The sequence below is a fragment of the Ambystoma mexicanum genome, chromosome 2q (assembly GCF_040938575.1).
Source record: "Ambystoma mexicanum isolate Mex_15411 chromosome 2q, UKY_AmexF1_1, whole genome shotgun sequence".
Classification (NCBI taxonomy): domain Eukaryota; kingdom Metazoa; phylum Chordata; class Amphibia; order Caudata; family Ambystomatidae; genus Ambystoma; species Ambystoma mexicanum.
The window spans coordinates 1,299,014,366-1,299,040,168 of NC_090924.1; the positions used below are offsets into that span (position 1 = coordinate 1,299,014,366).

The 25,803-nt window shown below is 43.9% G+C and overlaps 1 protein-coding gene across 1 annotated transcript in view; it reads left to right on the top strand.

Moving 5' to 3' along the window:
• The window catches only part of PIK3R4 (phosphoinositide-3-kinase regulatory subunit 4), a 1,130,409-nt gene that overhangs the window by 697,398 nt on the left and 407,208 nt on the right, over nt 1-25,803 (top strand). The window lies entirely within an intron of this gene.

A 25,803-nucleotide genomic window follows, 5' to 3' on the forward strand; every position in this document is an offset into this window, starting at 1 on the left:
GTGGGGTCTAGCCCACACGTGGGTTCAGAGTGTTGGATGAGACCGGAAACTAACAAAAGGACATTGCACGGCCAAGTTAAAACAGGATGTCAGAATGTAAGGTGTAATGGGCCTATTCTCAAGCCAGTAGTCACTGACAGGGTCCTGCAGCCTACGTGTGTATTTCCCCTGGATGGCATTTCTAATAATACACCAAAGGGGCTGGACGGAGAGGGTCCCTGGGTTAGTAACTAACATGTGTCATCTATGTGTGCAGCTGGGCGATCACCGGGCCCTGGGGTGTGTTGGGAAGGAGCCTAGTGCTTTCCTTCATTCCCAAGCGCTTTAGAATTAGGCAAGACTTCTGTTAACTGTGTTCTAAGCACTACAAGAGTCCAGAGGGAAATGGGGTCACTAAATAAAGATAGTTAGGATTGAAATATAGGGTACAAATAACTATTTAGATTGATATATTTGTAAAACTGTTAAATTGTAGTTAGCTTTGCTCAAAGCACACAGTGAATGCAGCCTGTGCTAAAAATAGACTACAGGCATGCTGGCAGTGCCCACAGTGGCTGAGCAGCTGTCCCTGTCCATCACAAACCAATGGAGACTAAAAAAGATTCAATGCACGACATACAGAGTACTAGGAAAACAAGTTCTTTTTGGGAGAATTACTGGACCAGATCAAATATATCAATATTGAGTGAAGTGTTGAGAGAATGGCGGGAAGGTGTGTTTTATGTATGAATGTTTATAACATAACAAATTATGCTCAGTAAGAGCTACAATGTATTCCTGCATATATATAAAAACTAAAAGGTCAATTGTGTGAAAGGTCAATTAGGACCACTCTAATTCGGTCAATTAGGACAAAAGGTCAATTGTGCACGGTCAATTTGGGTAATACCGTTTCTCGGAACACAGATTGTTCAGCACAAAACGGGCAGATGGTTTGATTGGATGTAATGGCTGGAAAAGGGATTTGGGCAAAGTGGCACTAGGGCTGTCCCTCCCTCTCTCTTGTCTTCCTTGACAGCCTCTTTAGCCCATGAGTGCATAACCCTGGTTAGTGCTACTGATCGGTAACCCTTACTGTCAGAGTTCTGGCAAAGACTGATGTTGTTCGCCTTAAGAGCAGACTCTAAATCCCTCAGGGACGTCCGCATTGGCCCTACACTATCACTGTTAGTTCTTATTGGCAGTGGTGTATGTGTGCCCTTGATTTTCAAGCCTTCTAGATCTCCTTACTATTCTCCACCTCCTCTTTCCAACTACATCCACTGTCTCTTGTCCCCTCATGTTTCTCCGATGTTTCTGTCTCTTGCCACCTACCTCTGCCCACCAGTTTAGTTCCATTCTTTCTTACCACTTATCCCAGCCACTCTTCTACTACTTGACCCTCTCTGCACTACTACTAGTTACCCTTTGCTGCACCACTACCTATGCTGCTCTCCTCACTCTGCACTTTCTCCATTGACTTCTAGTCCTCACCTCCACCCTTTGTGTTACTACTCAGTCCATCCTACTACTACTACCATTCCCTCTGCAGTACTTCTCTTCTTCACTCTACTACCTACTCCTCACGACTACTAATCTCTCTTATCCACACTACTACTACTCCTACTTTTTCGCCCAAAAGTTAGGTATGTGGTGCCCTGCTCACCCTTCCACTCCTCGCTTACTTTACTCTTGCCCTCTTCCCACTTCTCTCCTACACCCCTCTTCTTGCACCCACTCCTGCACCCCTCTCTAGTAGCCTCACTCTTTCCAAACACTCCCTCTCACCCCTAACTATTACTATCCCACTCCCCTACTCCTATCTCCCACACTATCTCTATCTAACCTTTTATACACCCACTATAACTGGTATCGCTCTCATAAATACTGCAGCTTCGCTAAGCTCTGCCACCAACTCTCCAATACTTTGCACCGCCATCCATCAGACACCTTATCTCTTGGTCCACCTTCAACCTCCTCTGTGATCTTAGCCGAGCAACCTACACCATGCCTCTCCTGCTGTCTACTTTTATAGTGTGGGGCTGGTGGTTTAGTGCCTTTCTCCCACCCTCCATTTGCTGCAGCACTCTCTTGGCCTCCTGCACCAATCAGGGCCTGTCCTTTCCTCAGGACACAGGTGAGAAGCGTTTCAAAAAATAAAACTAAGCCACTCCCCCTTTTCCAATTCAGTCAGTCAAGATTTTATATTTTGGTGTAAGTTAACCATAAACTAAACGTTTACATTATACACATTTCACATTGTAAGTAACAACCATAGTACCAGCGAGATCAATACAAAATAGTAATCATTCAATTTTAAAATGCTAAAATCTGTATAAAATAAGCTGTTGTCTTCCCTTGCTGCTAGAGTGATATAATATTTAGTTAATTCTTATTAATATTTCTTGTTCTCCTTTCGGTTCGGACAGTTTTTCTGAAGTCCAACTAAGGGCTTAGTAAAACCATTCAACTTTGACAGTACCAAACTCCACTCCTAGTATAAGGCTGTAACACCTGAGTTCATGGTAGCGTAGACAGAGCAGCCAGGCTTATCTTAGGAGGGAGAGAGGGCTGTAGAATCAGTACAAATGGAATTGTAATACAAATGTTCCTACGAAACACTATGTATTGTAAACAATAAATGAAATATACAAGTATGCCCAGATAAATCTCGGGGGAAATAAGTACTACCACATTATATATCACCACAATTATAGCAAAAGACAACACTATGATTGAAGGTATGCAGACCAAAGCATATAACCTTATTTGGAACACCTAACAGGAGTTCTAGGGAAGTCAAAACCAATAGTTACTTTTAGATTACTTAATACAAGGGTAGCCGACCATATCAGTTGTACGGTGACACTCAGCAAGAAATCACATAGTAATATCAACTGGACAATACACCTTTCTGGTCTAGTGAAACACAGATTCCAAAAACAGTATAAACCTATAACTTTGATTCAGGATAACAGTTATTCTAGGGGAGTTGGACCTTGTGGTGTAATATTCAATTACAGTTGCTTTTCAGTTCACAGACTAAGGGAAGCAATAACACTAACTTATTTTAGGATAACGCAGTTATACTCAAGGAAAGTAAAACCTATACACTTTTTTAATAGAAGCTATCCGCAACTTAAAGGCAAGTATAAAGCTACGGCTGTTTTTGTGTCTTTCTAAAACAGACTAGGAAAGGAAAACCCAGTTTAACACTTCATGAATGACTCAGTTATTCTAGCGAAGTAAAATCTACGGCAGACTTATTCTGGAAATTCTAACAGCAAGTCGGGGGAAGTGTCGCGGCTCCGGCGTCTAACCTTCATCGCCGTCATTTTCTGAGGTGGGGGGAAGCCCGCGTCTCTGTTCCGCCGCTCCTGGCGGTTGCCATGGCGCCTCCTAGATCATCGCACTCTCAAACAGCTCAGCCCCCTCGTTCCCTCCACTTTCCACCTTGGTTTCCATGACCACATGACACACGCCAGCATCGTGCACACCCACTCTAGCCCGGAAGTACAAAAGAACTTGCATCTCAATATGCAAGTGCTTCTGATTTAAGTTGTTTCCCTACTTCTTTGATCCTTCGCTCCCGTTCCAGGTTAATGCTGCCTAGTTATGGACATCTACTTGAAACTAACTTACCTTCGATTGACGTCTCCCTCCTGCTTTTGATTCCGGCTCTGGTAACTCGACCATGTACCTTGGATTACGATTTTGTTTTGTTTGCCTATGCTTACCTGGTTCTTTGACACATTTACTTAAACGGATTGATACTGCATTGTCCAACATCAGCTGAATTGTTCTTTTACAATCCGACAACTTTGGACACCTTGCTGTTTTCCATTGCACTCTTGTCCCCATTAGAACGTCCTTGTTCCGTACGGGAAAAAGGGTCCAACTAAACATATTAACTACACTTCCCCTTAACCCCACCTCACTCAAACATCCTTATTCTTGTGCTACTCACTCCCCGGAGTTCTATCAGAAAACATCAGAGTTTTTGCCACCTTTTTCTAAATCATCATTTAAAAAGCAGATTCGCAGGCAATCAGGTTAGTCTCTCTATAATTGTTTAAAATCATTTATATCTCCCACTACTCTGGTACTTCTTCTTCTTCATTTCTTTTCGGGCTGGTGCACACCTGGTGGTATTTTGCTCTTCCAGCTGAACTTCTATCCCATCCATATCTCGTTGGCATGGACGGGGTTCTATTTCGTAGGGAAGGTCACCTATTTGAGGAGGCCCCTAGTGGGCTACCCGATTATCATTTAGTAATGGATCTTCTGCTGTCACTGCAGATTTCTAGGCACTTCCTCTCTGTGTGAGTATTACAGGAAGCAAGACCCAGTTGGGGGACACTCATACATTTATCCTAACAGGAATAGTGAAGTGAAACCAACAGTATTACCTTTGGGAAGAGGCACAACCAAATCACAGGTGAATAATATAACCTTACATCTACTTTCTGTTAGAATGGTGAAACAGTCTAAGGAAAGAAAGATGTTACATATACTTTTCAGAATGGCAGAACATTTCTAAGGTAAGTAATAACATTCATAACTGTTCACTCTTAGACTTAAAATTACTAACCAACTTCTTTTGCAAGTAAGTACTTTTTAAACACTTATTCTCTTTTCTAGGCAAAAGGCCCAATCCTTAGAAGTATTTCCCTTATTCTTGGAGCATGAGTGTTCTTAGTGGCAGAAGGGGCGTTACTAGGCTATATTGTCAAATAGGCAAGTCGGGATAGGATCTGAAGTACAAAAGTCAGTGTTCCTAAGGAAGACTGTTACAACAAGTAAGTAAGTACTTTAGAGTTAGTTGAGGGTCCATGAGCTTCACAGAAGACACCCTAGGAGGATTCCAGCAGGGACCTTGGTGCACTGGACGTGAGGACTCCCAATTACAGAAAACACCCCAAAACTACACAGGAATCGCAAGAAAATTAAGGTAAGTAAATACCCAAGCCAGCACAGTACCTCAGCACAGAAGATTTTGCAGCTGGAGGATAACGGGGAAGGCTCTAGGCAAGGTATCGCTCATGGCTGCATGCGGCTATGTGGATTTGGCACCTTTTTCAGGAACACAGAAGAAGACAGAATATCGCCGGTCTGATTCTTGTCGTTTGCAAGGTCCAGCACTCTGGTGAGGGGACTTTTCGGGCTAGAATCGTGCCTCTGGAAATCCAGCAGGATGCTCATGAAGTTTCAGCGAGAATCGGAATTCGGAAGACCGTGCACCACACAATGGCTCAAGGTCCCACGGTATTGGGTTATTGCAGCTCAAAATGCAGGTCTTCCTGAGTCTAGTGGGTCTCGCCCGGCTCTTGGTTGGGGTCCTCGTTTCTGGAGTCACAAGGTCGATTGAAAGGAAGGGCTACAGCAGGCTCCGGTTACACAGTAGGCTCTCCGGTGGTGAGCAAGCAGAGTATTTTGCTCTCCAAGAAATGGCAGCAGCAAATTGGGAGACGCCATAGACTAATCCGGCAGTGAACAAAAACCTCACCAAAAAATACTGCCTTACCAGCAGTGATTAAAGATGTGAAGGCAGGCGCTCTGTTACCAGTCTTTAGCTTTAACGCACGTTTTCATGACTTCATCAATCTTCGGGGAGGCTGAGTTTCTTTGTTTTTTTCAGGCGGGTCTGCATTTCTGTTTCAGGTGTGACAAGTTAATTAGCTCTGAGTATTCTGGTACTTGTATTTTTTGCACTTGATATTGCTGGCAGGTGACTGGAAACAACTCCCTCCATAGCACAAATCTTCCCCTTGATGGGGGAGAGGGGGAAAGCCATGGTTGTGGCTCTCCAATGTAAGGCATGATGGCCCTGCCAGAAGTGACCCGACTACCTGTCTAAACACCCCACTCCAGAGAGTCTGGTGGTACAGGCAGCTACCACAACTTCCAAGCAGACAGCCTATCCAACTATCCCTTCAGATAGGGATAACAAGAGAGTAGGTGGATGGGCAAGAAAAGTATTTTCTGCAGGGAGCATGGCTTTTAAATCAGCCAACTCCACATGTGCCCTTGCAAAATTCTCATTCCCTCTAAGGGACTGTATTTCCATGGCAGCACAGCACATTCCCGAGGGTGAGGAAAGAGGCAGGTTCTTGACTATTGTTGGAGACGGCAAGAAAAGCCACATGCGAGTCTCTTCAATCAGGTCTGGATTCTTATGACGGCATCAGCAGAGCCATGGCAACAAGCACCGTAATATGCAGATTTGCGTGGTTGAGGAAGTCGTGATTTGCGCCGGATGTGCAATCCAGACTCCTCAACACACCTTTTAACGGGGCATGCCTTTTTGGCAACAAGGCTGACGAAAGCCTTGAGAAGTTGCAGACCTCAAAAGCAGCAGCCAAATCCTTAGGTGCTGCTATTAGGCACCCTCAGCCTTTTTGCATCAGTGGACAGCCTTGGAGGGGTAGATATTTTCGCTACTGCTCCTCGGTTGGAAGAGCGAGAGGAATGGCTAGTAAAAGAGGCCAAAGAAGATTCCCTTGTGGTGGACTAGGGAGAGGTGCGAAGCCCGCTCAAACAGGGACATCCTTACTAACAGCCACTGCATCAGCTGCCTCAAAACCACTCTGAGGTCTTGAGTCACAGTTCACCAGTGTGAGGCAGACTGTCTCAGCATCTGAAAGAATGGCGAGACATTACTTTGGATGCATGGGCATTGGAATCCATAGCCCACAGTAACTGCCATCCATTCATTCAGAGACCTCAGAACCATCAACCGGGGAGCCACTCTTTGAGGGTTAAGGATCAGCTCCCTGTGCAGGAAATTCTGACCCTGCTAGAGAAAGGCGCTATAGAACCGGTGCCTGTAGCAGAGGAACAAGGAATGGTACTCTCCATATTTGCTAATACCTAAGAAGGACGGAGGACTGAGACCCATCTTGGACTTGGGATACTTGAACAAGTTCCTCACGAAGTACAAATTCAAGATGGTCATACTTTCTCAGATCCTTCAGGCCCTCCAACTCCATGATTGGATGGTGTCATTGGACCTTCATGACGCTTATTTTCATGTGCCAAACCATCTCGAGCACAGAAAATAGGCTTGCAGTTGGCGGTTCTCATTATCAGTTTCGAGTTCTGCTATTCAGGCTAACCTCCTCCTAAGGGTTTTCACCAAACTGATGGCAGTGGTGGCAGCGAGTCTCAGGAGAGGGGGGATTCACTTCTACCCCTACCTGGATGATTGGCTGATCAGGGCGCATTCTCCCGAAGAAGTCATCGATCATCTCAACGTCACCTGCCACTCTCTTCACAGACTGGGCTTCTCCTTCAATTACAAGAAGTCCCATATGACACCTTCTCCAAAGCTCCAGTTTATCAGAGCTGTACTGGATACATCCCTGGGAAAGAGCCCGCCACCCGAGGTGAGGGCTCAAGACATTCTACAGATGGTCTCCAAATTTCAAAGTGCCCAGCGTCTCACAGATTTTTTGAGGTTGCTCGGCCTCATGGCATCCTGCATTTTTCTGGTGCCAGAGGCTCGCCTGAGAATGAGATCCCTCCAATGGGCCCTTAGCACACAATGGTCCCAGTTCTCAGGAAATATGTCAGACCTACTTCAGGTTCCAAGCAGGGTCACACAGGATCTTCTGTGGTGGACCTGCAAGGACAACATTCTGAATGGACAACCTCTTTGGCAACCATGGCCGGAGATAACAGTGGCGGACGCCTCACTCACGGGGTGGGGAGCCCACACCAACGATCTGACAATCTGCGGTCGTTGGTCTCCATCGGATTCCAAACTTCATATCAATCTTTTGGAGCTGAGGGCAATCAGACTTGAGCTGAAGGCTTTTATACCCTCTGTACTGGGAAAGAATGTCCTGATAATGACAGACAACACAGTGCCATGTACTACCTAAACAAGAGAGGAGGTGTTGGGTCACTACCACTGTGCAGAAAGACAATGCAGCTCTGGTACTGGGCAATTCAAGAAGGAATCGCTCTATCAGCTGTTCACCTAGCCGGACAAGAGAACACAGCGGCAGACGCTCTGAGCAGGCACAGCAGTCTCCCACGAGTGGGAACTAGCTCAGGAAGTCCTTCACGTGATCTTCACCCTTTGGGGAACCCCACAGGTGGATCTGTTCCCAACCAGTGTCAACCGGAAGTGCGAACTGTACTGCCCCAGGGAATTTCTTCAAAGAGGAGCTCTATGGGACGTGTTCATAGTGGACTAGGAGTTTCCACTCCTGTATGCGTTTGCTCCAGTCCCCGTCATTCCTCACATGATCAGGAGATTAAGAAAGTTTGGGAAACACATGATTGCCTTGGATTGGGCCAGGAGGACATGTTACCCGGACCTTCTGGACATGTCCATCTGTCCTCCAATACGTCTTCAACTAAGAGAGGACCTTCTCTCGCAAAAAACCTTTTGATCCCTCCGCTGATGAGGTCCTTCAAAAATGTAAAGCTAGTGTCACTGCTGCTAAAACCCTTAGCTCAATTTCGTTAAAACAATCGTATCACCAAAACCTGCAATTGTTCAAGCCACGTCCTCAAGGGAATAGTGGTCCTTCATCCACAAAATCCTATTGCTCTTCTGAGAAGAGACGATATAGACCTAATCAGCCTGGGAATATCTCTTAGCAGGGGAACGAAACAGGGTTTGCCCCCCTCTCGCCGCTACTCTTCGCCCTTGCGATTGAACCGAGAGGGTCAGGGAAGCCCACATACACAGGGGCATTCAGCTCTTTGAACACAGGATGGTTATCCCGTTATACGCCATCGACATAGTACTGTTTATCAGAGACCCGGAGCGGAACCTAGACTCTGTCATGGAAGATGTGGTTAGTTTTGGATTCTTCTCGGGCCTGTTAAGGATTTCAATCAGGTGACACACACCTTGGTCTCAGCCTAGGATGTAGCGCTCAATTGATATGCCTTCCTCTTTATTTTAAGTGAATTCACACTCCCTTTTTCAAATACCCTGGGTCACAATGGACCATGAACTAGGCCGGTAGGTGAAAATACAATATTTATTTATTTTTAAAATTCAAAGGAAATCATCCAGTTTTTAATATGGGGCAACCATCACGAATGGGGTGATATTTACAATGAAAATGGAAGCAATGCACTTGGTTAACATTCTCCTAGAACGTATACAAAGCACACTGAATAGGAGTACTTTTTGGATTAGAGTAAATCGCATCCAAGTTAAGGTTTCCCCCTGTAATGTTCCCTCAACCCACAAATAATTGAATATATCTGGATAGAAAGAAGCAGCAGGGAGTCGAGGATAAGAGGCAGACGACAGAATAAAAATCCAACCTTCCCTCATAGAATAAGAGGCAAAAAGACTTTAAACCCTTAGCAAAACAATCACAATGCAATGGATCAACAAGGAGCATACAATTCGAAAATGAGTGGAAAGTTAACACAGCTGGAGCCAAATGATGCGTTGAAAAGTTAGCAATTTACCCAATTCCTGTTTAAAATGTCAAAAACGGTTTCTTTGAAAAACGTGTGAAATACTCTGATTTGGAGTGTGATTCTTGGGCTGGGGAATAGATATATATCACAAGGACAATATAGAGGAAAATAGGTCTCTAGCTGGTGAATTGATAGAGATTTGGAAGGTATTTCAAAAAAAGGTAGCAAGCGCTCCTCTTGAAAGAACAAGGCATGATAACCTGTTTTGAGATGAGTTTGCAGCACACGCTTTTTGCTCACTGTACCTTTCACAGATGGGAAATAACCATTTGCATATCAGTCTTTGTCCCGCTGTCGGTACTCTTGTTCAGAGAGGAATTGCCATAGCATTTCTGTGCTGGATTGCCCATGTGGGCGGGACAAAGACTGATATGCAAGTGGATATTTCCCATCTGTGAAAGGTACAGTGAGCAAAAAGCGTGTGCTGCAAACTCTCACCTCAGAACAGGTTATCATGCCATGTTCTCTCTGGAGAGGAGCGCCTGCTACCTTTTGTGAGATTTGGATGGTAGAGTGAGGTTCGTGTTTAGGAAAATAGAGAATTTAAAAGTGAGAAAATAGGTTTTGAAAGAAAGGAAAATGTTACTTAAACTAAATTATCTAGGCTATATTGTTACGGAGGAACACAGTAAGCTCCAAGGTTGATTTGCGAGGTCAACCTAGTCACCCCAGTGCTCAACCCCAACAATAAAATATATGGAAATTAGTTTGATTACTCCAAATGTAACTAAGGGCTTATCATTTACACCAGACAAAAATGGAAAAAAGATGGCGCTAGCACTCAAACATTAAGGACAGGATACGCGGATAATTGTAATAGTTTCAACAAGTTACCAGGGTGTAAATATGACTACTTAGAGAGTGGGATAAGGACCAAAGGCAACAGAAGATAGGCTATGTGTTTCTATGGGTGGGGGATTATACTCACAGTCCACTTTTTGGTTTTGAGATTTTGGGCAGTCAGCAGGTTCTGGTCATCACACGGCTGTACGCCTGGCAAAAGTCAGCTGGCCAAGGTCTGGTCACCAGGTAGCGAACAGCTGGGCAATTTGGGTCACTGGATGGCACAGGTACCGCTGGATGCAGTTAGTGGACAGCAAGCCGGTCTGATTTCAGGATGCAAAATGTACCACAGCTTTCCCCTTTTTAATGGGAGATTAGTGGTTTGATTCTGCATCAATGGCCTTGCTGGGAATAGGAATCAGCTATGCTTGGGTTTTGCAGTGGGCTCTGGAGTAGGGTCAGCACTGGTTTGGCCTTGTAGTAGGAATCGGCAAGATGAATGGAGCAGATCATGAACTTCAGGAAGAGGCTGTCTGTAGTTCTGTCAGCTACTCTTTATATAGGGCATGGTGACATCAAAGAATTATTGGTGGGCAGAACTGAGCTAGGCCTACCCCCAAGAAGCGGATAGGACAATCAATGTTGTCCCAGTTTATGAGGTTGCATTTTATGAGGTAAAAAGCTATCCCACAGTACTTTTTGCCCTAAATCAGTCATAACCTAATTTACTGGCATTTTAACAAATCACATGGGCAAATTACATATTGTATTTAGAGCATAGCAGTCCAATCCTCATGATTGTGGGTCCTTGTTTCGTCCTTCTACCAGTTTTTCCGTGCTTTTCAGGGAGAATTATATTACTTAAAATTCTTTAACTTTACACATGTATATAGATTATTATTAGGCATATCAGTGTTAACATTTGCAATGGCATCAAGTCCTGCTGCAGAGATACAAGTCTTTAACATTTTTATTAATAAATAGTTTTTGGAAACAAATGTCAGTATTGTCCTCAATGTATGGGCATGCCTTTCCAAGGTTACCCCCTCACCCCAGGTTGTCACAGAGATTTCCTTTGAAGCTTCTGGTGGAAATCACAAGGGCAGTGTGAATTTTCACTCGCACTTCAGTGTCCTAGAATTCTATTGTAAAAGGCTGGAGCACAGACAACAGCCTGTCCAACCTAGCAATTATCACTTGTGTGTTCAAGGTGTTTACTGTGGGGGTCTTTATGTTGCTAACATCCTCCTAGCAGACCTGTTTGGCTGATTCTCCCCCCCCATGTGGCCACTCAGAAGCCTATTTTTGGACTGCCTTTCCCCCCACACAGCCACTGCAGTTTCATGCAATTGTATTTATTTTTGCTCTGAATTGGAAGAAAACCTGCTGAATAGAACCATTTCATACATGTATTTTCACATCACAATCCCCTTCACATTGCTAGATAAGGGCAGGGCCTTATCCAACATGCCCTTTTAAAACAGATATTTTCCTTTATTTTGCAAAAGGACATTTAACTTGTGGTGACTGAATATGGAGAGGTGGGGATCAGCACGAAGGGGGACAACACCTGATATCAATGTATGCTGATGATATGCTGTTGTATTTGAGATATCCTGAGGAGAACCTACAATATATTCTGGAAGTAATGGGGCAATACGCGGTGCTGTCTGGCATAACAGTGAACCCCAAGAAATCATGTATATTTCCCTTTGGCAGAAATAAAGGGATACCACGAGAGGGACTGCCGGTATTACAAATACAATGGGAGACTAGGACCTTTAGATACCTGGGGATTGATGTATATCACACTGTTGAGACGGAATACAAACAAAACACAGAGAAGGTGGTGACTAATATTGAAAACAGTATGTGGTTCTGGGCCAAGCTCCCTTTGACCATGATGGGGAGAGTGGCATTTTTAAAGATAGTGGTGCTGCCTAGGTTGTTACACTTCTTTGTGAATATACCATACATGATACCCGAGCGCTTCTTTGTTAAACTCCAAGGTATATGCAGAGGGTTCATACGGGACAACACTAGAAACAGAATAGCACTATGGAAACTGCAAAACATGTATGACCAAAGGGGCATTAAATTGCCCAACTTCGAGATGTACTATCTGGCCAGCCAACTACAATATGTAGCTAGGTGGTTATCAAAAGACTCCACATCAGAGTCCAGATTTTTGAGAGCTGAATGTGTCCCGTTTTTCCTAAAAGAGTGGATATGGTTGCCGAAACCACAGCAAGATGGGGGGGACAAGAATGTTAGATTTGGGATGGAAGATTTGGCGAAGGGCTTGTCGGGTCATGGAGAACCCAATCCTGTGTTCCCCACAAGTGCCACTAGTGGCACTGAAAGGAGTGGATGAGCAATTGAGGAAGATAGTTCGGAGGCATTGGGAACTGACTGGTATAGCAACACTGGGGGATGTGTGGCAAGATGGGAAGGCAGTGGAGTTTGACACACTGGTGGAAGACACCGGTCTACACCGGGGACAGTATATTACTCATACTAGGTTGGTGCGGAAGATAAGACACTTGGTCAGAAATAGTGCTGGAGGGTCAGCCCGACACGTTCATAGAAACATTTTACGATGTATCAGGCGGAGGCCATGAGGTCTCCGGAATGTACGAATTGCTGATGTCAAGGGTGGGAAAGGAGGTGCTCCAGCTGAGACGGAACTGGGAATAAGAAGCTGGGGAATCTGAGTGATGGTTTGTGGGCGAGGGTTCAGGGATACCACAAAAATGTGTCCAGGAATGCAAGATTGCAACACATCCAGTTATATGGTACCCATAGAGCGTATATGACCCCTCAGAAGATTGCACAGTTTAAGAATGCAGGAACACAAACATGTCCAAATGCGGGGAGGTGAACGCGGATATGTTCTGGGCATGCCCGGAAATAAGGACATTTCGGGGGGAGGTGGCCCGCCTGTTGACTGAGAAGGGGATTAGGCTGGAAGTGGAATCTTTCTGGTCATGCATGGTGGGGGGTTCCCTAGGCCGTGTAAGTTGAAACATGTGAGTAAACTCAAAGCCTTGGCTTATATACTGGCCAAGCACAGAATTGCTATGGGCTGGAAAGCAAGTAATAGGCCAAAAGTAGAAGTTTGGTGGCACGACCTCCAGAAATGCGTTGATGCGGAAACAGTGGTATGGAGCAAAACAGTTAATAGAGGGGGAGATGAGGAAGCAGAAACGTTGATAGCCTTAAGGCACTTAGTAGCTACACTGTCTGGGTCTGCCTAGACCTGCCCAGTAGATGATGATTCCTCGGGGGAATCGAAGGGGGCAGTACCCCCAGATAGAGGGGTGGAAGGTGGTGAAGTGGAGTAGGCTCGAGATGGGGGGGGGGCGGGGTTTCTTGCAAATCCGGTTTTTCTATCTAGATTCCCACATTGTTTTGCCGCCCTGGTTAGTTTCTTGTATACAACTCTATTTATTTAATGGGATTTAGTTTAAGAAACTCAAACTTTACACATATCATACAAACAGAAAAAAAAACAAATGTACGAGAAAAATTACGTTAACAATATATATATTTCCATCATATCCTAATGCACAAGTAATAACATTTCAATAAAATGAAATAATAGACAAAGCCTTTAACCATTATATCACATAAAATTACAATGAAATAAAATAGTATCTTCTCAAACTTACTATCTACTTTGACTCTTAATATAAGGGCGGTGAGTGGCAGTCTTGCAGCTGCCAGTGTTTCTTCCAGCTCTATTTTTCAAGAGGTGTGTTTCCTGCTACACCCTTCCCTACAAAAACTCATTGACACCGCGGAGCGGACGCGGAGTGGCGGTGAGTGGCAGTCTTGCAGCTGCCAGTGTTTCTTCCAGCTCTATTTTTCAAGAGGTGTGTTTCCTGCTACACCCTTCCCTACAAAAACTCATTGACACCGCGGAGCGGACGCGGAGTGGCGGTGAGTGGCAGTCTTGCAGTCATGCCAGGCAAGACGGGCCTGGCTGCCTCATCACCCTCAAAACCACAATGGTTGGACCCAGAAGACTCTTCAGGCCGCCTTCTTAGAAGTAAAATCAAGTCGCTAACCAAAAACGCAACTACATCACCCACACAACATCAACTCCAAACTAGTCCCCCCTTGACTGTAACGGAAACAACAGACGACCGTGACATTCTCACGAGTCCAAGCTTTAATACTAAAACAAAAATGGGAAACAGAATTTGTGTTGCCAACGCTCAATTTCTCCATCATAAAACCATTGAGAAAGGCTCTGCTGCTTGTAGCAGCAAACATTTACCATCCTGCAGCGAAGCCGCCTTACCCGAGGAGGAGCTTTTAGCTCGGGGAGTAGACGCCGCGGGTTCCCCACAGACCGCTGTGTTGAAGCCGGCCGCTGACAGCCCGCGGCCCGGGCCGGCACTCTCGGGGGTTTTGCTTGGCCCCGAGAGAGAGTCGGCGCCGCCCGCGTCGGCGCCCTCATCGATCGCTGCCTCGTCGAGGACTCGGAGGCCCCCCGGAGGGGGGTCCGCCTTGAGCCCGGAGTCGGAGCCCCCGAGGGCGCTGATAGGGTCGAATGCTCCGATCGTCCCCGCCACTGCAGCCGCGGCTCCGCGGCCCCTCGAAGGGGAGGCGGCGTTGAGCGGGCAGGCAGCGCGGGTCTCGACGGTTAAACGAGGTTTACACGGCGGGGTCAGGGGGGGACCCCAATGAAGATGCCCGGCACGCCAACCAGTCGGGAGAAGGAGAGACACAGCCAGTTGGAGCTTCTGAGACCCGCCGCCCATCGGCAATAGGGCAGGAGTGCCCGAGTGGCTTGAGAGTCAAGTACGGCTCATCAATCTTGGTGAAGGAAAGAGAAATGGTCACAGCGCCACCTATAGCTGGTTTTAAGATATCAGCAATGATACATAGGGAAACTCACATCAACTTACCAGCAAATATACCAAATCCAGAAAACATCGCCACGGCTTCAACAAGCTCAATTGTATCCCAAGAAACAAAGTCGCCATCGCAGGAGCTTAATATCACAACAAAAAAAAAGAGATCACGACCTAGAGACGTCTCTATCAAGAAAAACTCAACCCTAGATTTGTCAAACAACCTAGCGGAACCCACAAGATTGGTTAAACCGCCACCTAAACAAACACACCCTACTAAAGCTCCTCGTGTCGGCTCTAAAACAATAAGAAAGGGCAGTAAAAAACCACAACGCCCTTTTAAGTTACTGTCAGACTTTTTCAATAGACACTCCATAGCCATCCAAGAAAAATGTAAAGAGCTGACCGACGCAGAAATCCTTGAGGCAGCTGATGCAATTACACCACCTAGTAAGCATCGTAGATTGTTACAAGCAAAACGAAGATCCCCTATCCCCCAAACAAACGATGACACCTGGCCAGCTCCGGACATCGATCCAACAAAATGGCACTTCTCAGGCCAAGTGTCCTCAAAAATACCACAAATTATCCAGGAAGAGTTGGGGACTTCGCAGGTCCGAAACTTGGCACAACTATCTACAACTAATCAAACACCAGTCCCAGAAAGCACTACTTCTGCGGAAACCTTCACCAGTGATCAAGAAGTGCAGAGTCGCACCCAGACTTTCACGCAAGAGCAAGTCGAAGGAGAGAGCTCTGTTCCTCTCCAAACCATCTCGGCACCACCAAAGCAAACTGGTTCCATGATCATAAACCCCACTCAATTTCTGATACAAGACCAACAAACGACCAACAATATACTATATCAACCAAACGACAGCACCGAGCACAAAGATCAGGTTCTGTCGACCTCACCTCAACAACTAAGCGAGCCCTCAAGATTAATCCCACAAACTCAAGACAAAGATGGTGGAAGTCAGTATTCTGTCAAATCTAGAAACAAGTTACAGTTTGAGAAAACTTTAGATTCTTTCTACTCAAACCTAGACAATTATAGTAACCAAAGAAGACATTCTTATGACTTCCCCCCTAGAAGATCATCAAACATCATTGTACCCCCCACACGACCATCAACTCCTGGGACAATTAAATCAGCTGTTCATCGTGACACCAATGCAACTGACCCACATCCAAAAAAGCTTGACACTTGTACTTTAATGTCAGCACTATCGATAGCCCTCAACCCTTTCATTAAACTATACGAAACAATAGCGGACTCGTTGAAAGACCACACAGCGATTCAAACTTCAATGCTGAACAAAATAACTTTTTTAGAGGGCTATATTATGGCACAAGAATCAAAGATCTCCGCATCTACGATCAAACTGAATCAAGATCAGAGTACCGATCCACCTCAAAAAGTGGCTCCAATTGCGTGCTATACCTCCCAGGTCATCTCACAAACAAACTCAGAAAATACCCAAATTTCTTCATTTAACGACCTAACTGTCCCACCCACTTTCTTGACAGAAAAAACCAAGTTGATAAAAAGGGTAGAAAAAACAAATTCTCACCAACAAGGATCAATACCAATAACACCCTTAATCCAACAAGAGAATTCAATAAATTCAAAAGCAATAGACGCTCAAAGAGACCTCTTTATTTCATCAAAAATAAAGGATAAATCAAAGAAAACTGAGGTGATAAGCAGAGTCGAAAAAGAAACACAAAATGTATCTCCTAGAGGAATAGAAGCATTTCTAAATGACGAAGAAATGATGAACATCTCGCAACATATCAGTGACCAATCAACCACTTCGACCCGAAACTCGGAAGAAATTTTCGATCCACCTACAATCCCTACACTGCAGGTAGGAAACTCCAACAAAGAAACAAAGACTAGAGAATCTCCATTTCTAACTCTAGAGGAACGAAGAACGCGACTGGCCACGACCAACCACAAATTTAAAGATCCTGTACTTGAAAAGTCCTTGATAGCCCCTAAAACGAACGATCCAAAACATGAAATTGAAAGACGGGAAAAATCTTTTTCGAGTAAACAGTCGGCAAGACGATCCCACAGATCGCATAACAATTCCCAACGTTCGTGGCCAAAAGCACAACCAAAGAAATTTTCAACAAGAGCCCCCAGCAAGGAAGCCCAGCGACCAATTTACAAATCAAAAATCACAAAACACCACACAAAACCTCTAATACGATGGATATTGAAATTAGAACAGATCCCGGGAAATCACGATGAGGTAACTCTAAATAGAAGATCGGTTATGGATCTATTCAGCTACATTCCGAAACTACGAGTAGTGAAGTCTGATGATCTCCAAATCGTCGACCCGAGCCACCAAGGATCCAGGGCAATTTCACACTTATACATAGCGTCATACGCAACAAAAAATGCCCTGGAATCCGCCCTAGAAGAACTTTTAATAATGGGCTACGACCTCACCGAATCTTCAAGAGAAATTAAAACTTGCAACTACCAAGTTAATAAAGATTACTTGGCATCTACAAAAATAACAGAATATTCCCAGTCTTTACGTCAAAAACACCACCAATCATCAAAAAAAACGACCAACGGCCCAACCTTGGATCAAAATCCTAAACAGTCTGAAAGCACCAATAAACCAAAATCTAAGGAGCCATCTAAAGACCCGGAAAACCTAAACCCAGAGCATAGAGAGCGGGCTGGTAGACTGACGTTCCCAAAAGAAGGTCAAAAACTTCAAAGAACAGTTCAGAATGAACCCCACCCAGTGACAACAAATCCATCTTCAAACCCACCTCTACTTTCTCTCTGGTCATGGTTACCAAAGGCCCTAAAGTTAAACAAACAAAAGTAGCCATTCGAGAACACGATCAACATCAACACAACAGATCGTTTAAACGCAAACGTCCAAAACCAAATAAAATTGTGCTCGTGGAACACCAGAGGTTTCCTTCATTTAACATCAGGACCTTCAAACTTAACAAACTATGATATTGTCTGCTTACAAGAGACATGGCTTATACACTCTCCAGTACTTGATGGCTATGAAACCCACACAGTGTTAGCCAAGAAAGGCTCTTTAGGCCGTCCAACGGCCGGTCTCCTGATAGCAATCCGTAGCGGACGAGGTCTCGTAAATTCGCAAAAGCTAAAAGAAAACCACTTCATGCTGATGGTAAAGTTAAATTGGATTACCAAAAAAAGAGAATCGTCTAAAACCTTGCTAAAGACACTTATAATTGTGACCATCTACTGGAACCCAGCCACTATTGAAAGTTCAAGATTTATTAACACAATAGAACAAGAACTGGACTGGGTGCAAGTTACACATAAGCCTGACCACGTAATCTTATGTGGGGACCTCAACATAAACAGTCAACCCTTGGCAAATTCAAAGGGACATAGATCGAAAAAATTAGCAGCAGACCAGAGGCCGACAAAATGGCAAAACTTAATGAAGTCTAGATCTTTTGACAACTTAGATCTAACATTTCCCGACTCTAATAGACTTCCAACTTGGGAAAGAGCAAATTCATCCTCCACAATTGACTACATCTTTGTATCTCGTTCTCTACTACCCCACATAATCTCCTTTAAAGTGATTAAAACAAAGGAAAGTGACCATAATCTACTAGAAACAATTTGGTCTACCTCCTCTCCGATTAACCACACCATGACCTCAGATATTGAACTTTCCACGCAAGGAACAAGACTCAGATTAACGGAAAAAGCAATAACTACTATCACAGCGCAATACAAAGACTACAGTAATCAACCCCCTAGGACAGACGTGGACTACCTGCCCCTATTGACCATCTTTAAAGCTCCTCAAAAAAAAAAGAAGACTCCACCACCAGACCGAAACCATACCTATGACACATTAGTCACGGAAAAAAAAAGAGAACTGAGGAGAATAAAAAGACAAGCAAAAGGGTTGGAGCCCTCATCAGCACTCGAGACCATTAAATTGGCCGTTAAAGACTACAAATCATGGTTAAAATGCTACCGCCATAAGTTGTACCAACAAGACGCGGAAAATATTCTCATGGCCATCACCAGAAACAACGCCAGAGACTTTTGGACCTTACTTCATTCAACTGCACCAGGAGATCGACCATGCCAAATAAATGGAATTGGTCAACTGACCTGGGAACACCACTTTCAAACCCTTTTTAAGAGTCCAACTATCAAAACCCCTTTGATGGAACCAAACGAAACCCCCTGGATCAGTGTGGACAACATTGAGGACATCATTGCCTTAATTAAAAAGTTAAAACCATCACGTGCGCCTGGACCGGATGGCATCACGAACCTCGATTTGAAATCCCATCCAGAGACTTGGGCTCCCCTTTTGAGCCAAATATTTAAACGCTGCACAACCACAAAATCAATTCCATCTTCATGGACTTGTGCAAACGTCGTCCCTATCTACAAAAAAGGGGATAGATTAGACCCAGCGAATTATCGCCCTATCGCCCTCCTTGACCCAATAGGCAAAATGTTTGGGTCCTTGCTGCTAAAACATTTCATTACTTGGGCCAAAGACTCCCCGTGCCACGACAAGCTCCAAACTGGCTTTAAAAAGAACCTGGGGACTAACGCCAACATTTTGATATTGAGTGCCCTCAAAAGCAAAATCTGGGAGGGTCGCCCACGTCTATATATCATCTTCGTCGATCTCACACAAGCTTTTGACAAAGTCGATCGAGAAAGACTGTGGAGAAAGCTTACCCTATGGAGATGTCCATTAGACGTACTCAACCCAATTAAAGCCCTCTACTCAAATACTACCATGAGGGTCCGCCTGAACAAGCAAGGCACTCTAACACAAGCAATAACAACAAACAGAGGCGTTAAACAGGGATGTCCACTAGCACCGGCTCTGTTTTTGTCCTATTTAGGCGACTTCCAGGAAACGGAAACAAAGATTAGAGTTTTTCCGCCTAAACTCGGAGGAGAACAAATCAGTCGCCTACTCTACGCCGACGACCTGATTTTGCTGGATAATACCCCCATTGGCCTTCAACGTCAATTAACAAATCTTCAACTCTACATGACGTCAAACAATTTGGAAATAAATGAATCCAAAACAAAAATGATGATAATAGAGAAATTCTCTAAAAAGAAATCGGCACCGAATTTGAAACTTGGCACTACTACCATTGAAAAAGTCACAACTTTTAAATATTTGGGAGTCACCCTAGATAGCTCATACAAAGAAAAAGCAATGCAAGAGTCCCTACGCGCCAAAACTACCAAGCTAGCCACACAAGGAAAGGCGATTGACATTAAATATGGTAGATTCTCAATTAGACCTGTAAGAGATTTCTACAAAATGAAAGTTATCCCATCCTTGACATATGGCGCCGAAGCAATGCCGAACCTTCCCCACGACTTATGGCCAAAATTAGAAGCAAACTTCTGGCGCCCAATTTTGGGCCTGCCGAAAACAACTCTGATATCAGTAATTAGACGAGAACTAACTCTCTCCTCGCTAAAATCAATTGTGGATTGCAATAGCGTCATGCTTTATCGAAAATGTAGACCGAAAGAAACGCTTTACGCATACCAACTGATAAGTGAAGAAATCCGACTGGGTACTTGCCATATGCTCACTCGATGGGAAAGTAAAGTCTTGAACATCCTAGACTCAGTTGCCTGCAACACAGAAGATCTCATCGCCAACCCCGTTCGAGTTGTCAAGAAAATCAAAGAACTTGACTGGATCAACACCAATGACTCTGCCTCAAAATACAAACTTTCCAGTCACCTTCCTCCTTTCTCTAAGAAACTTGACGCTATCCAACCTTTTCTGAAACTATTCCCAAATAGAGCGGCCCGAAATTATTTTTTAAAAATAAGATTGAACCTTCTAGAAACCAATGAAATACTGGCGATTAGACATCAATCCTTATCCAGCTTCTGCCGTCTCTGCAAGTCCACCACGGACAAGGAAACCATACGCCACCTCCTCCTGAACTGTCCGGCGACAATAGAAATTCGTGACAGATACCTGACAGTCATTTTTACAAATTTTACTCTTCAAAGCGAAGAAACGTGCTGGAACAAACTGTTGGACGGAGACAAACAGGCATGGCAGTTGGCAACTATAAACATCATGAAACACATCCTTAACGTGCTTCTTCCAACACAGACTGAATGAAAAGTTCCACCGTTTCTTCCGTTTCTCTCGAACAATTCTTTCCTCTCAACTTTTGTTAAAAAATCTAGAAAGATTATATACAAATAAAAAAAAAAAAAAAAAAAAATATAAGGGCCAATAATCTCAATATGTACTTCTAATCATTAAAATGGAGCTGCATCAGTTATCGGTCTTTTCTCCAAAAACTCGTACAATAGTTGCATATGTCAGATATATTAATAATAGTTGTTCTCCCAGGATCAACACAACATCTACTATGGGGAGTGTTGTCACCTCATTTTCTATTTCCCATATCATAGGGCTCAGTCTCATTTCGATCTTTAGCCATATATTGTATAGGGCAATTAACAGGCGCATATTCCCGGAGTTCGTACAGTAGTGCCAGAAGGACAATTCTCTAATGGTTTCTAGATTGTATACATATTTACCAATACCCAGTTGAATTGTGCTGGCCATAATTTGACATCCAATTAGTAGTTGTCTAGCTGTCTCCTTTGTTTCCGTTAGGTAACAAAGATGACAGATTCGCTCTTTAATAGGAATTTTTTCTCTACTCCCCAAGATCATTCTAGTTGGTAGTTGTTCCATTCTAAATAGGATGATAAAACGTCTTAGTCTTTTAGCTGGACAAAGGTTCCGATACGACTGTGGCTTCATTAAGTTATAATGTCTGTACTTAACAAACTGATGGCTCTTTAGCGTACTCAGATGGGCAAAGTTCTCTAACCAATCCCATAAACCAACACGTTTCCCTAGCGCATTTTGGACTTACTTCGAGAAACTAACTCCTCTGTGGGTCCATCCTATCTCTGCTAGATATTTTCTCATAGATTCATATAATGCGCAGGTGGTGTGGTTTTTAACTAACTCCTGATGAATTGCCATCAGGAGCGGGTTTGTAGTTCCGCTGATAATCCTCAAAAAGAACCCAGCCCTCTTTTTTAGTAATATCGCTTTTAGGGATGGAAGTCCTAATTCTAGCCTTATAACGGCCATTGGGACACCAGGAGATAAACCCAAAATCCGGCGCCAGAGTTTTCATTCAATGGCTTTTAGCCAAGCCAGATCAAAATCCAACAGGGCTTCAAGGCCATATGTAATCATCGGGATGAACACTTGGATGTATAGGTGCCGTGTACCCCACAATGTGAAACTACCCTGCTTACTGGAAAAGCTGGAAATCAGAGCAGTAACTTGCGCTGCTCTAATAGTGCGCATTTGTCTACAGGCGTCATAGTCACCATTGGGCTCAAACGCAACTCCCAAATAACGATAAGAAGGGGCATATAGTATGTTTGTTTTGCCCACTATAAGGTTAACATGGGTTACTCTTTTACTAGTATATCTCAGTACTTTGGTCTTCTCCAAGTTGATGGTTAGACCGTTATTACTAGCATATTCCCATAATGCTGTCGCTGATCGTCAGAGACCGCTTATGGTGTTATCCAGTATTACCAAATCATCTGCGCATGATAACACAGCACAGGGGGCCTCACCAATTTTAGGGGGACAGTTATTGGCTACTGCTATTGCCACTGGTATTTCGTATACAGTCCAAGTTATAGACGAGTGGATCTGTAACATACCCTTGCTTTTCCCCCTTTTCTGCTGCACCATTTCAGTCATATGACCTTCCTGCTCTAATTTAAGTCTGACTGTAGTATTGTGATGCAGAAGTCTGAGGTAATACAGAAGTCCCCCCGGGCAGCCCATGGCTTCTAGTTTTAACCACAGTCGATCTCTAGGAATGGAATCAAACGCAGCTTTAAAATCAGTGTACAGGGCATAAAGCGGAGGCTGCCCCTTGCTACACACTCTAGTGCGTAAGATATCCATCACCATGAGATTGTGGGTGGTAGAGTAGTCCCGACGAAACCCACTCTGGAATTTACATAGAATGTTGGCTTTGTCCACCCATTTCTGCATTTCCCTGAGCAAAAGTGAAGCAAACAGTTTTCCTGTAATATCTAACATAGACAATAGTCTGTAATTGTTAGGATCTGATTGGTTTCTCATTTTGAAAATGGGGATATGTATCGCTGTTTGCCAAGAATGGGGTGTTATTCCTTGGGCCAAAATCTTCTCAAACAGGATGGTTAGTAAGCTGGACCAAAATTCTGGATAGTTCTTGATACTGACACTGATACTGATGTGTTATTTATATAGCGCCTTAATCAAAGCGCTTTACAGAGCACATATTTACATACAATATCACCCAACCGAAATTGGTACTCATTTATCGACCTCGGAAGGATGAAAGGCTGAGTTGGCCTTGTCTGGATTTGAACTTGCGACCTGCAGATCACGCTCAGATCGCAGCAGCGAGCGCTCAACCCGCTGAGCCCATTAGGTCCAGGAGCTCTTGAGGACTTAAGCTCTTTGATTTTACTCAATATTGCTCCATTGGAAGAGTCAAAGGGAGAACGTAACTGGGCTTTTCTCAATGGTGTGATCTCACCTACCTCGCACCCTGAGTTATGTTCTTCAAGAAATTATACCCATTCAGTTCTGCTAATTGGATTAACTAGTTGACCTTTGACATTCCCCCTAGCCTCACTCAGAAGTGACCAAATGCTACGCAAATATTTTGAGCAGATGTGCTGCACTACTCTTTGGTATGCACGATTACTCTCAACTTTTTTAATGTTCTTGATAGTAGCCCTATATCTGTTTTTTGTTTTCCTCACCATGTCACAATACTGTGACCCTGGTAGATCTTCACCTTAATTCTACAGAGATCAGCTCTGAGACCCCTCTTTGCATCTCTTATCTCCTTATTAAAGGGCAATGTGTTTCCTTCCGTTCTCACCATTAATCCCATAGTGGCTACCGCATGTGTGCCGGAAAATACCAAAATCCAATCTTCAATTGCATTAATGGACATGGCATTGAAATCAAGGAAACTCAATGCATCCTTAGTAACTAAAGATTCCATTGCCAGCCTTTTCTTGTCCGACCAGATAATTCTTGTCACTGCATTAACATTTATTTTATCAATATTCGTTTGTACAGGGGTTCCCCTAGGGATTTTAAGGGCACACCGGAGGATCGCATGATCACTCCAATTATTATCAATCACTTCCATGTCCACAACATGGAGCTGCATTTTAGGGCACATAAATATATAGTCCAACATGCTAGAATCTGCCCCATTGGTCCTTGTATGTTTACCGGGACAATTGCTAAAGGTGCGGCCATTAATCATTTCTAAATCCCAAGAGTTTAACAGTTGGATCCATCCTTGCCCCTCCACCTCCTTTTTTGCATGGATCATTACACATTTCTCATTTAGCTTGGGGTTCTGCGAAGTTCCTCCCTCGCCTGTCATATGACAGTTAAAATCCACCATAACTACTACCGCTGAGTTTCCTGGTTTTATCATCCAAGATATCATTAGATCATGGAGTGCATCTTGTATTTGTTCGCTTAATGCTGCTCTAGGAGGATTATAAAGACTTACTAGTAGCAATCTTCCAAGGCTACTCTCCCTCCCAAACTCCACCTCAACTGCAATAAGATTATTTTCTTGATTGCAGTTTACCCGTCTGGAAACCAAAGTGTTTGCCACCCCCACAAGTATGCCCCCAAAGGGATGACCTCTTTCTCCCATTTTTGCATATGACTGGTGAACAACAAAACTGTCTAAGTTCAAAGGGTCCATTGCCCAGATCTCTTTTAGACAAATGCAACTATGTTTTGCTAACAAATCAGCAGTGCCCTCTGTTCTCAACAAATGGGCGAAGCCTCTGCAATTCCATTTGAGGACAGTAAAATCTCAGTGGTTAACAATGCCCCAGGGAGAGACTCCATCAACCATTTTAAAACTTGCTGTACTTCAGCAAGTTCCAGATTCTTTCCTTTAATAGTGCTAGGACATGCTTGTTCCATTAATGGAATTGCCAGCTCCTCTTGTACAGAGCTAGGATCAACCTTGTTCAAATTAACATCGATATCAACATCTACTGCCTTCAGTTCATCTTTGTACTTTCTAATCATCTGTGCTGTTGATAAAAATGTACAATGTAAAGCAGAGACATTAGGGTTAGGACCCTTCAGCGGCTTTACGAATTGAAAGTCATCTGATGTCAATACTCGAAGTTGTGCAACTGAGTTGAGTCTAATTAGTAATTCAGATCGTGCTAGCCATCTGTTTTTACCACTTTGATAAAGATTCTTAATCAGGCAAACACGATTATCTGAAGGATCTTTCCGATCTTCTCCCAGCTTTAGAGGTGTAGACGCCGGTTTATGTCCTTCACTCAAAGATCTTGGAGATTTATCTGGTATCAATGTTGGCCTTCCATCTTCGCCCCCGTCTTCTATCTCCAGTAATTCCACATCTTCGACCAGATCGTTCATCTTCTCTTGCTCGGGTAAAAGCCAGCTAGTTAGACAACCCTTAACTATAGGGTTCTTTTTCTTTGCTGTAGCTGCTCTTTTTGCTTTTTTAGAGTGTATATCAGGATGAGCCAAATCTCCCACTAGAGGAGGACGGAGTGCTTGGTTTTTTACTCTTTTGTGTCTTCCTCGCCAATTTACGCTGCTTCCGTGAGAAAAAT